Raw genomic sequence first — 13,834 nt, forward strand, 5'->3', positions numbered from 1 at the left:
TACGTGAGGCAATACTGACCCTACGTCTTATCTTAGAAGAAAGATTAAGGAAAGGCAAACCTACATTTCTAGCATTTGTAGACTTAGAGAAAGCTTTTGACAATGTTGACTGGAATACTCTCTTTCAAATTCTAAAGGTGGCAGGGATAAAATACAGGGAGCGAAAGGCTGGTTACAATTTGTACAGAAAACAGATGGCAGTTATAAGAGTTGAGGGACATGAAAGGGAAGCAGTGGTTGGGAAGGGAGTGAGACATGGTTGTAGCCACTCCCAGATGCTATTCAATCTGTATATTGAGCAAGCAGTAAAGGAAACAAAAGAAAAGTTCGGAGTAGATATTAAAATCCATGGAGAAGAAATAAAAACTTTGACGTTCTCCGATGACATTGTAATTGTCAGAGATAGCAAAGGACTTGGAAGAGCAGTTGAACGGAATGGACAGTGTCTTGAAAGGAGGGTATAAGATGAACATCACCAAAGCAAAACGAGGATAATGGAATGTAGTCGAATTAAATCGGGTGATGTTGCGAGAATTATATTAGGAAATGAGACACTTAAAGTAGTAAAGGAGTTTTGCTATTTGGGGAGTAAAATAACTGATAACGGTCGAAGTAGAGAGGATATAAAATGTAGACTGGCAGTGGCAAGGAAAGCATTTCTGAAGAAGAGAAATTTGTTAACATCCAGTATTGATTTAAGTGTCAGGAAGTCGTTTCTGAAAGTATTTGTGTGGAGTGTAGCCATGTATGGAAGTGGAACATGGACGATAAATAGTTTGGTCAAGAAGAGAATAGAAGCTTTTGAAATGGTGTGCTACAGAAGAATGCTGAAGATTAGATGGGTAGATCACATAACTAATGAGGAGGTATTGAATAGAATTGAGGAGAAGAGGAGTTTGTGGCACAACTGGACTACAAGAAGGGATCGGTTGGTAGGACATGTTCTGAAGCATCCTGGGATCACCAATTTAGTATTGGAGGGCAGCGTGGAGGGTAACACACTAAGCAGATTCAGAAGGTTGTAGGCTGCAGTAGATACTGAGAGATGAAGAGGCTTGCACAGGATAGAGTAGCATGGAGAGCTGCATCAAACCAGGCTCAGGACTGAAGACTACAACAACAACAACAACAACAACAACAACAATCTACATGAAAAGCTATAAAATGAACAACCTGTTATAAAATGGCAACAGGTCTCTAAATGAGCAGTAAATCAACTCAAATCAAAATCAAATCCCCCATGGCTATTGAATTTTTGTCTTCCATAACTATCTGAATAATTTCTTTTATTTCATAATATATTTCTTCAATCTCTCCATCATCTGTGGAGCTAATTGGCATAGAAACTTGTACTACTGTGGTAGGCATGGGCTTTGTGTCTATCTATTCTGCAATAATGCATTTGCTCTGCTTTTCATAGTAACTTATCCATGTTCCAATTATTTTATTCATTATTAAACGTACTTCTGCATTACCTCTATTTGATTTTGTATTTATAACCCTGTATTTACCTCAACCAGAAGTCCTGTTCCTCCTGCCACCGAATTTCAGTAATTCCCACTGTATCTAACTATAATGTATCCATTTTCATTTTTAAATTTTCTAACCTACCTGCCTGATTAAGATATCTGACATTCCACACTCTGATCCATAGAACGCCAGTTTTGTTTCTCCTGATAATAATATCCTCCTGAGTAGTTCCTGCCCGGAGATCTGAATGGGGTACTATTTTACCTCTGGTATATTTCATCCAAGAGGACGCCATCGTCATTTAAACATACAGTAAAGCTGTGTGCCCTTGGGGAAAAATTGCGACCGTAGTTTCTCCTGTCTTTCATCCGTTTGCAGTACCAGCACAACAATGTTGGTTTGGTTGATGTTACAAGGCCACTTCAATCAACCATCTGGACTGTTGCCCCTACAACTACTGAAATGGCTGCTGCCCTCTTCAGGAAACACGCATTTCTCGATCCGCTCAACAGCTACCTCTTCTTTGTGGTTGCACCTACGATATGGCTGTCTGTATCACTGAGGCATGCAAGCCACCACACCAATGACAAGGTCCATGGTTCATGGGGTAAAACATTAAAACCACCAAAATATGAGCAAAAACATATATATAATCGACATGTCTGATTAAAAATCTTAATCCTCTCCAAGACATTGTACAAAATCTAAGGAAATTAAATGTGTGATACAATGTTTATACAATAATTTGTGAAATGTATTTCATCAGTTTTTAAAAAAAAATCACAAATGTGTAACAGCAAGCAAAGACTCATCAAAAAATTGAAATTGGTATCTGGGTACAAGGTAATTGAGCTACACTGTAGCGCCAGAGAAACTAAGTATAGGCATACATATTAAAATGACAGAGGTAAGTAAACAGGCAGAATACGCCACTGCAGTATGCAGCGCCTAGATAAAACAAAAAGTATCTGGCACAGCTGTTGGATTGGTTACTGCTGCTACAATGGCAAGTTATCAAGATTTGAGTGAGTCTGAATGTGGTTCTATAGTTGGTGCACGGGCAGTGGGACACAGCATCTCCGAGGTAGTGATGAAGTGGGGATTTTCCTGTATGACCATTTCACAAGTGTACTGTGAATGTCAGGAATCCAGTAAAACATCAAATCTCCAACATAGCTGCAGCCAGGAAAAGATCCTCCAAGAATGGGATCTACGATGAATGAAGAGAATCATTCAACATGACAGAAGTGCAACCCATTCGCAAATTTCAGCAGATTTCAATGCTGGGCCATCAACAAGTGTCAGCGTGCAAACCATTCAACGAAACATCATCGATATGGGCTTTCGGAGCCTTGATGACTGCAAGATACAAACCTTAACACCTCACCTGGACTGTTGATGACTGGAAACATGTTGGCTGGTGGGATGAGTCTCTTTTCAAATTGTGTTGAGCGGATGGACGTGAAGTGTATGAAGACAACCTTATGAATTCATGAACCCTGCATGTCAGCAGGGGACTGGTCAGGCTGGTGGAAGCTCTGTAATGGTGTGGGGCATGTGCAGTTGGAGTGATATGTATGACGCTGACAGGTGGCACATACGTAAGCATCCTGTCTGATCATCTGCAGCTATTCGTGTCCATTGTGCATTCTGACGGACTTTGGCAATTCCAGCAGGACAATGCGAACCCTACATGCCCAGAATTGCTACAGAGTAATTTCAGGAACACTCTTTTGAGTTTAAACACTTCCACTGGCCACCAAACACCCCAGACATGAACATTATTGATTATATCTGGGATGCCTCCAATGTGCTGTTGAGAAGAGATCTCCATCCCCTTGTACTCTTACAGATTTATGAACAGCCCTGCAGGATTCATGGTGTCAGTTCCCTCCAGCACTACTTCAGACATTAGTTGAGTCCATGCCATGTCGTGTTGCGGCACTTCTGCTTTCTCACGGGGGCCCTACACAGTATTAGGCAGCTGTACCAATTTCTTTGGCTCTTCAGTGTAGTCAGTACAGTGAAAGGCATTGTAATACAGCATGTGGAGGTCTGTGTTTTCTTATGTAGCCAATGAGCACAGTGACCTCTTAATGTATTGCTAGTAAACTTTTTCTTGTTCATTGCACTGAGTAGTCGAAGTGGAGCATTCTGCAATATTGCCTCCGTGCGCCGTTAACACTTCTTGCTGTAGTGAAAACATAGCAGATTTCATGAAAGTGTGTATATACAAACAAGTTTTCCTTCACATGTGGTACTTATGTGTACCAATGAATATGAAACAAAGTTAAGCCTGCTGTGATTTCAGCATTCTGTTACATTTATAACAGCTTGTCTGCTGTCACGATGCATTAAACACCATTGAGGACTGCAACAGAGACGAACAACCCATCACACAACTGTTCACTGAACACATCCTGTTAATTGTGGTGCCACACATAGCAAATGGAGTAGCCTATATTGGCTGCAGTCAGTAGAGGCATGATATGTTCTGGATTCTGGCAACAGGCTCTGAGCAGAACTACTGTAACTAAATTGGGCTGCTCACAAGCCACACGTTACACCAGTAAATGCCAAACGGCGCCTCACTTGGTGTAAGGAGCGTAAACATTGGACGACTGAACAGTGGAAAAACGTTGGGTGGAGTGACGAATCATGGTACACAATGTGGCGATCCGATAGCAGGGTGTGGGTATGGCAAATGCCCAGTGAACATCATCTGCCAGCGTGTGTAGTGCCAATAGTAAAATTCAGAGTCGGTGGTGTTACAGTGTGGTCGTGTTTTTCAGGGAGGGGGCTTGCAACCCTTGCTGGTTTGCATGGCACTATCACAGCACAGGCCTACATTGATGTTTTAACCACCTTCTTGCTTCCCACTGTTGAAGAGCAATTCAGGGATGGCAATTGCATCTTTCAACATGATCAAGCACCTGTTCGTAGTGCATGGCCTGTGGTGGAGTGGTTACATGACAATAACATCCCTGTGATGGATTGGCCTGCACAAAGTCCTGACCTGAATCGTATAGAATACCTTTGGGATGTTTTGTAACGCTGACTTCATGCCAGACCTCACTGACTGACATCGATACCTGTTCTCAGTGCAGCACTCCATGAAGAATGGGCTGCCATTCCCCAAGAAACTTTCCAGCACCTGGTTGCATGTATGCCTGTGAGAGTGCAAGCTGTCATCAAGACTAAGGATGGGCCAACACCATATTGAATTCCAGCATTAGCGATGGAGGGCACTATGAACTTGTAAGTCATTTTCAGCCTGGTGTGTGGATACTTTTTATCGCACAGTGCATATAAGTATATAAATTTTACGTAAGTGGAAGCCGTGCTCAGTCCTTTTGCTATACACTGATCATATTAGCTGTACTTTGGAACAAACTGTCAAGTAAGCTTGCTGTTTATCACTCTATATGCTAGAAGCCACCTTATTAGCATGACTTCACCATGCTAAATAGGTATTCTCTGCAGGTGGAAAACAAACATATGATGTGATGTAATCTGGCAGTTTCCACTGTGTTTCACAATTTTCAGTTTATTCCACCATATATGCTGTAAATTTTTGCTGTTTTTGAGGTGAAATCAAAATGAAAGAACCCTTGAAACTGCATATTTTAAGGTATAATTTGTGGCAGTAGTGTGTTGGGAAAAGGCTTAATTACCTCTTACATCATTAGCGGAAGTTAGTGTTTTCAGTTACATACATAAAATTTTTGAAATTTATTTCTTGTTTTTTTTATGGATTTGAGATTCGGTTGTGCGAGTTGATGTTATGAGTGCCAGTAAAAATTGTGCCTAGGAGGAGAAGAATTAAATTCTCACACCAACTTTGATTTGTAGGATCTGTGCCAGTTTATGCTATATAATCCAGTACTTTAGGATTTTCAAATGTTTCATAAGCTAAGGTCTGCAAACTTATTATTTTTATTAGTGTAGTGTGGTCACTGCACCAGCTGTTGGGTGATGTAACAAGTCACCAGACAAATAAGAGCTTTTTAGCCAAAAATGGCTGAAGCTTCCTTGATTCTGATCAAGCAATATTCTTTGAGGCGCAGCGTATGAATTTAAAAGCTTAATGATTGATACTGTTGCTGAATACAGTACATCAGAAATATAAGCAAAAAGATGAGACTGAGTTATACGTGGCACAAGAAAAGGTGGCAGCTGGGCCCCTTCATCACATATTGGCTCAGTCCAGAACATTTCACATCAACTGTACTGTTTTTCCATTGGTGCCGCTACCTAGAATTAGTTGTATCATAACTGCGCGGTGAAGCTAAACATTGCAAATTGTAGTGGCAAACCCAATCATGGATTACATCAGCATTTCCTCTCTGACATCTCCCCTCTCTACAATGGCCTAAAATATTCCCTTAAGTCTGCCACCATCCATGGTGCAAACCATCTTGACTTTTGTGCCACTTATAGCTTGTTCAGTCACATCAAATGTCAATAGGAAGAAAAGGGGATGAAGTCAAGTGAGACATTGAGTAAGAATTTAGAATTAAAGTAAATGTTACTAGGAAGAAACGTAAAATCAGTACATTTGTAGCATTGATTTTTTTTTTTTTACAAGGGCCACGAATTTATGGTGTAGAACCATGAAAAATATAAACTCGGAGAATGTAAAATTGAAATTCCACTGTAATGTTTTCCAATTCTAATCACAACTGTTGTCAGATGCTGATTCTGTTGTGTAATTTGATATAAATCCCTATTTGTAATTCTAATTCAAATTTCTTTCTACGTCCCTGGTGAGTATGTTACTTCCTAGTTTTCTTTCCGTGTATCTTAAAAGTCTGCAGTCACATGTAATTTTAAAGTAGTCGTGGTCCATCACATCTTACAACATTTCTTTATTATTTCATAAAACACGTGTAGCATTTTCATTTTTAGTTCTATTTGGCCCCTTCCAAGTCTATTTTAATTTTGTTCTCTTGTGGAAGATTTTTTTTTAATTGAAGGTGATGTTCTCAGCAAATTCTTAGCATATGACATCTGTAATTTTGGTACAGTATCTGGAGTTTCATACTGAAGAATCACTCTTTAGTTTTTACCCCTGTTTCATATTAAAACTGCTCATTATTGTATTGTAATGGGATTTACCCTTGCAGGTAGTCAGTGTAGATAAAATCCAAAAGTGAAGAGGAAGGTTGTCATTCCTGAACCTTGCAATAAGCAGCCACCTTGAACCCCTTGGGCCATTGTTTATAGAATCATTAACAGGACTTTAGTATGACCACGAGTATTTTTGTTAGTCATAGGAAAATTGTGGCCAGGGGACTTTCAGTATAACACAGTGTCTGAATATCTACCATGGTAGTCATTTTGCCAGTCATGACAATACCAGGGCAACAGATCTGATGTTTGATATGCCTAGTTAAGACTCATTAACACTGAAAAAGTGAGTGGCAGACTCTCTACTTGTTATGTCTGTCCAGCTTCAGGAGGTGAGCCATGTGTAATGTTGATACTCATAGAGAAGTTATGGTTATGGAAGCCTCTTCTCCAGGATGATGATGGAGGCCATGATGGTGGTGATGATGATGATGATAATGATGATGACGAGCCTCTTCCTTCTCTAGGTGCTAAGAAACTGTGGAAGTTTTTGTTATGCTAAGAAACTGTGGAAGTTTTTGTTCTTGGGAGACGAGGGTGTTTCAGTGCGATGTTTCAATGTTTGAAATACACATTCAACTTCTCTATTATACCAAAAGTGAAAACTGGGCGGTGAAGCTTCCTGGTGTTCCAACAGTTTTTCTTATCGGAGTGGCATCTCAGAGATGTTTCTTATGGCTCTTTCCATTTGGTTTGTGGCCTCTAAGATTTGTACTAGGATTAGTAGCTCTTCTCAACAAGGATTCAAAATATTTAGTGTCTGGACTTGGAAAGCCTCGTGTGTTGGATACTGATTATTGTGTCTTGGATCACCGTATTGGTGTAAGATACTCTGTTTTTGAGCACTTAAATTAGCACCTCTTGGTCAATGCCTCTAGCTCAGTGATCCAGTGTACATAGCATTGCTGAAATTTCTTAGGGCTTAAAGGTTACTGTGGTGGGTACAAAATAGGCATTAATTTCAGAACATTCAACAACTTTTGCTGAAGGACCTGTGAATACCATCACATGCAGGAAAAATTGCAAAATTTTGGTTTTGTCATTTTGTTGTAAATATACAGAACATCCTTAGCCACTACAACCTGCCCGGACAGCTAGGTATGTTAAAGAGCTGCTTGCAGAATGGGGAGTTGTGCTGGCCCCAGACTGAATCCGCCCAGCGAACTGACGCTGAACATCCTTGTGCTGGCCAGCCAGGATGTGGTTTTTAGGTGGTTTCCACATCCCACTAGATGATTACTGGGCTGGTACCCCAGTCCTACCTCAGTTACACAATTCACAAACATTCAGAAAATGTTTGCTCACTTTCACATGAATACTTTCATGTGAATAACACTAGCCTACACACATACAGCTGGGGTACACATATTCCTTCTGGGCTTAACGGGGTGGTTGCAGGAAGGGCATCCAGCCACCCTTTAAATTAACCATACCAAATCTGTTAGTAACCGTGCCAAACCTGAACCAGTGCAGGACAAGGGTAAAAGAATAAGATGATCCTCAGTCACTAGACAGTCTTAATGAGTGTGACAGAAAAACATGAGGCAAGTCAGCAATATGTCCATACAGAAAAGTGCTGTTTATGAAGCTACAGCACTTAACAGTGTGGCATATCAATGGTGGAGTCATATCTAGTCACCTTGACAACATAAAACAGTTAATGATGTTTTCACAAGGTGAGATGTCGCTTCGATATGGCCTGAGAAGACAACTTGTGGTTGTAGGAGTAAGTGCAAAGAGCACTACTTTCAATTAAGAAAAACTGTCAAGATTGCAGATATCTCATTTATTAGACTGATGGGTTTCAGCATGTTTAAACAGCCATTTTCAGATTATGAGCTGACAGCATGGAGAGCAGCTGTGTGTGAGAATTTGAAGATGGCCATTTAAACATGCCAAAACTGCTTGTTCTAATGAATGAGATATTCTGCAGTCTTGACTGTCTCTTCTAATTGTTAATCAAGAACAAGTTACTGTTACCTCCTTACCATGTCGGTTAAAATTACGACAGCAGCATTTTACTGATATATCACTGTTTATATTACTGTTCACAAAGAATGCTATAATTGACCTTGATATTGCTTACACAAAAGGAGGAAGTGGTTATGAGAATCGTGGTACTATAGTACTCTAGCACGAGTCATGTATTATATGGAGCTCGGTCCCGTCACACACTGATGAACCAAAACATTATGCCTACCACTCACTGCGAGACTGAATGCTGCCTGGTGGCATTTCTGGTGTGTAACATGGTAAGGAAATTATATAAGTGTAGCAGAAATGAACAGGAACCTCACTCTGATGTCTATACAAATCACAAATGGGGAAATTCGCTAACTAAAGCAACTTTGACAGAGCAGGAATTGTTTTGGACCAGTGTCTGGAAATGAGCATTTCAGAAATGGTGAAGCTGGTTGATTGTGCACTTACTACTGTTGTGAACATCATGGTAGGAAGAAAGTGAAACCACAACCAAGCAATAAGGTACTGGTCATTCATGCCTCATCACAGAGTGTGGATATTGGAGGCTAGCCTGCGCTGTAAAGTAGAACATGCGGCGATCTGTGGCACATCTGATGACAGAGTACAATGTTGGTGCAGGTACAAGTGTTCCAGAGCACATAATTCCGTGCACATTGTTGAATATTAAGGTACACTATAGATGAGTACTACTAGTTCCCATGTTGACTCGACACTATATCATCTGTTACAATTCAAGTGGGCATGGGATCACCAAGATTGGACAGTAGATCAATAGAAATATGTCACCTGTTTGGATGAACTGTGTTTCGTGCTACACTGGGTCAACGGTCATGCCTGAATACACTGTCACCCAGACAAACGGACACTGACAAGTGGGGGCAGTATTATGCTAAGGGGGACTTCACTTGGGCCTGAGACATGAGGTAGTAATTGAAGATATCAAGACAACTGTGGACTACACAGACATTATTATGGACCACTTGGATCCTTTTGTCCTTGATGTCTTCCTCATTTGCGATGGCATCTTTCTGCAGGATAACAGCATTTTTCACAAGGACAGAATTGTGCTACAGTGGTTTGAGTAGTGTGATGGTGAACGCATGTTGATGTCTTGGGCACCAAATTCATCTGATCTGGAGCCGATGGAGCACATGTGGGACACTGCAAGGTGCCATCTCTGCACCAATAAACCTTTGGCCCATTATTTACTGGAACTGTGCAATTTGTACATCAACATGCTTCATACCTCTGGATTCCTACCAAGGACTTGTCAAATCCATGCTTTGTAGAATTGCTGCTGCATTGCTTTCCACAAGTGAACCAGCATGCTGTTGAGCAGTTGGCATACTGTTTTGGCTCATCACTGTATGTGGAACCATTTGGTACTATAACATTATCACCAAAAACTATTTTTCAACTAATTTAAGTATGGATGAAATATATTATCATGTAGTTTATCTAGCAGATTTCATGAGTAATGTAATTTTGGCAACTAAGCTATCTCAATTTGAATTTCTGTAGCTTACTCACTGAGAATAATTTATCAAGCTGATGGAACTATTATTTATTTATATATTTCTTAATGAATCTGTAGACTGTTTTCATTGTATAGATGTGGTCAAGTTATATTCAGTTTCAACACACACAAACAATACAGACCTAGCAATATGTAAATTATTACTCTATGAAAAAAACCCTCTTAAAATTGTTAAGGCTTTCGTGACTACTTGTTGACAAACTGCCTATTGGCTTCTGTCTCGGGTTCTTCGGCCGACGTTCATCTAATGATTTTACTGACGTTTCGCCAGCACGAGTGGCTGGAATTGTCAAAGCTTCATCCTCCATTGCCGGTGGTGAACTGGAGCCGAGCTTGCGGCCGCAGACTATATGTACCTGGCGCGCCAACATCCGAGGGCTTCTCCGCGGTCATTTCCGGTGCGGTTCTCCTCTTGCTACCTGCGATGGTCGTTCGCTGCAGTACGGGAAGTCAGGATCCGTTTACCTTAAGACTTTCCTCTTTCTTGTTGAAACTGTTTGCATATTTTTGTATTTCTACAGCTTTTCTGAACAGGCGTGTGTGATAGTGCTTCTCTACAGCCAGAACTTCCGTGTCTGTGAATTTTATTATGTGGTCGGTCTCACTCAGTGCGTGCTCTGCCACGGGCGATCTCTCCACCTGACCCAACCTGCAATGTCTCTTACGCTCTTTGATCCTGGTGTTAATTGATCGCCCAGTCATTCCGACATAAACTTTTCCGCATGTGCATGGTATACGGTATATTACCAACATTGCAAGTGGGTTCCTTTTCTCCTTCGCCGATCTAAGACACTCTTTGATCTTCCTTGTCGGTTTGAAAATCGTCATTACGCCATGTTTGCGCAATATACGGCCGATTCTGTCCGTCACTCTGGGATGATTAATGGCATCATTAGATGAAAGTCGGCCAAAGAACCCAAGACAGAAGCCAATAGGCAGTGTGTCAAAAACCCTCTCACTTAAAAAAACAGTGTCTTTAACATAACCTGGAAGACAGAAACATGGATATTATCACTTTCATGACAATACAAGATCATGTGCTCATCTTCACATTTTCACAATATTGTGCTTTCACAATCATAATTCAGTAGTGTACGCCATGCACTGAGTAATCTTTGCCGTCTTACACTCTGACAGCCTCACTTTACAACAGCATGTCTGTCTAGGTCTCTGAAACAAACAAAAAAGGACAAGCAGCAGCAGGATCATTCTTATGTAATAAGACTTTACATGTATTTTATATTTGTGCTTACTGCTTTGTGCAAACACATTTTATGATGGCCTCCGTGCTTGAACAATATCCTCTCTACTGTTTAGCTTCTAGGTATTCATTTAAACTCTATGGGGCTAAGGAGGCTAAATAACCTTTTAATTTGTTTCTGAAAACAAGATGTCTTTTTAGTGCCTTTGATGGAAGTTTATTGTGTAAAATGCGCCCAGCAGTTATAGGATCTTTTTCGGATAACTTGAGCCACATCCTTTGTAGGTGATAATCATCCCTATTTCTTCTATTGTAATTGTGTATATCTCTGTTTAACTGGGTAGTACTATTTGCCTTCACATGCATAATTGTCTCAAATATATATAGCAAAAGGACTGTCAATATAGTATGTTCCCTGAATTTATTTCTGCAGGATTGTCTTGGGGGTTAGATTTGCAATGCATCTAACAGTCTTCTTTTGGAGCTTCACTAATCTATGGATATGCATATGTGCAGCATTTCCACAGACTAAAGTGCAGTACGATAAGTGGGGATGACTAGACCACAGTACATTGTTAGTAGTGTGTCTGTGTTTACTGTCCTAGATATCTTCCTCATTAAGAATATGTTATTGCTTACTTTTGAGCATACTTTGTTGATGTGGTCCCCCCACATCAAATGCTTATCAATGATGACACCCAAGAATTTGTAACTCCTTATGTCTTTGATAACTGCATTACCCAGTTAAAGGGAAATATTTTCTGTCTCTGCAGTTTTATTCACTTGTACTTGCGTTTATGTTGACTTATCCTCATTTACAAACATGTTGTTTTCACTGCAATATTTGTAAGCGTCACTCATATTTGTAGGAGCACTTGATCCCAGCTCTTTTACCAAGTCACTTTTTACTTTGAGTAGAGTGTCATGTGCAAACATTACCACATTGTTACCTACTGCTGACATCATATCATTTACATACAGAATGAAAAGATGGGGGCCCAAAACTGATCCCTAAGGTACATCAAACTTAACTGCCAGAAAATTAGCGTGTACGTTTACAATAGTGCCACTCATTTTATGTTTTACTTCTACTCGCTGTTTTCCACAAATGATTGATGATTTCAGCTGCCTTACCCCTGATACCATAATAGTTGAGCTTGTGAATTAGTTTGCAGTGACACACACAGTCAAATGCCTTTGAGAGGCCAAGGAAAATATCACAGACTTTTGTTTGTTGATCTAATGCTCCAATAACGCCGGCTTCAAAGTTAGTTGTGGCTGTGGTGGTAGATCTGAATTTTCTAAAACTGTGCTGTGCCTCATGTAGTATGTTATTCTTCTCTATAAAATTTAATATTCTATCTTTCAAGACTGTTTCCAGAGGTTTCACTAACCGTGGAGAACAGTACTTTGCTGCAGAGATAGGTGTCCCATCAAGATTTTTCATATTTTTGTGGGGTTTAGAGTGTGAGCTAAATCAGTTCATTTGGACAGCAAAATTATAGGATATTATTGAAGTATCAACAACAGTGCTAGCCGGCCGAAGTGGCCGTGCGGTTAAAGGCACTGCAGTCTGGAACCGCAAGACCACTACGGTCGCAGGTTCGAATTCTGCCTCGGGCATGGATGTTTGTGATGTCCTTAGGTTAGTTAGGTTTAACTAGTTCTAAGTTCTAGGGGACTAATGACCTCAGCAGTTGAGTCCCATAGTGCTCAGAGCCATTTGAACAACAGTGCTTTCTCTGCTCTCTGCATTACTTATTATTAATAATGTGTTCACAAATATTTTACAATACTGTACAACACACAAAAAAATCTACTCACCATGTAGTAACACATATAAAGGTATTAAAGTTTGCAAGATTTCGGAGTCAGTGGTGCCCTCTAGTGGCAGAAGGGTCGAAGGGGAAGGAAGAGTGGTGAAGGAAAAGGATTGGTGAGGTTTAGGAAAAGGAAAGACTTTCCTTCTCATCCTGCCCTGCAGGTCTCCCCTGACCCAGGATTCTGTGCACTTTTCTGAACTTTTCTCTTTTTCCTAAACCTCACCAGCCCTTTTCCTTCAGCCATCTTCCTTCCTCTTCAACCCTTATGCCAGAAGAAAGAGGCACTATCTCTGGAAGCTTGCAAACTTTAATACCTTTATATTTGTGTTCTCCTGCTGCCATGTGGTGAGTAGATTTTTTATTTATCCCAGTTACATTATATTTTAAAAAAATTGATTATTTTCATCATGTAAAACACATATTTGTTATTTTCGGTTTAATTTGTTAGTCTTAATAAACGTATATGTTGTGACTCGCCCATCATCCAAAGCACTGCCGCGCAATTACGTGTGTCCTCTACGTGTGGCGCTGTCTGCCAGCCATGCAGCAGCTGCGCCACCTAAGCGGCCGGCCGAGCAACGGCCGCTAGACTGGGACTCAGTGCTTATTCGAATGCTAACGTGTACACATGTCTTGCTTGTCAACTTACTCTGTGACTTATATGTGTTGTGTCGTTCTGAAATATGTGTG

General features: G+C 40.5%; 1 protein-coding gene across 1 annotated transcript in view; it reads left to right on the forward strand.

The window, feature by feature from the left end:
- The window catches only part of LOC124804616 (probable E3 ubiquitin-protein ligase HERC1), a 790,356-nt gene that overhangs the window by 264,028 nt on the left and 512,494 nt on the right, over positions 1-13,834 (forward strand). The gene's annotated exons all lie outside the window — the stretch shown is intronic.

The sequence above is a fragment of the Schistocerca piceifrons genome, chromosome 7 (genome assembly GCF_021461385.2).
Source record: "Schistocerca piceifrons isolate TAMUIC-IGC-003096 chromosome 7, iqSchPice1.1, whole genome shotgun sequence".
In the NCBI taxonomy this organism is placed as follows: domain Eukaryota; kingdom Metazoa; phylum Arthropoda; class Insecta; order Orthoptera; family Acrididae; genus Schistocerca; species Schistocerca piceifrons.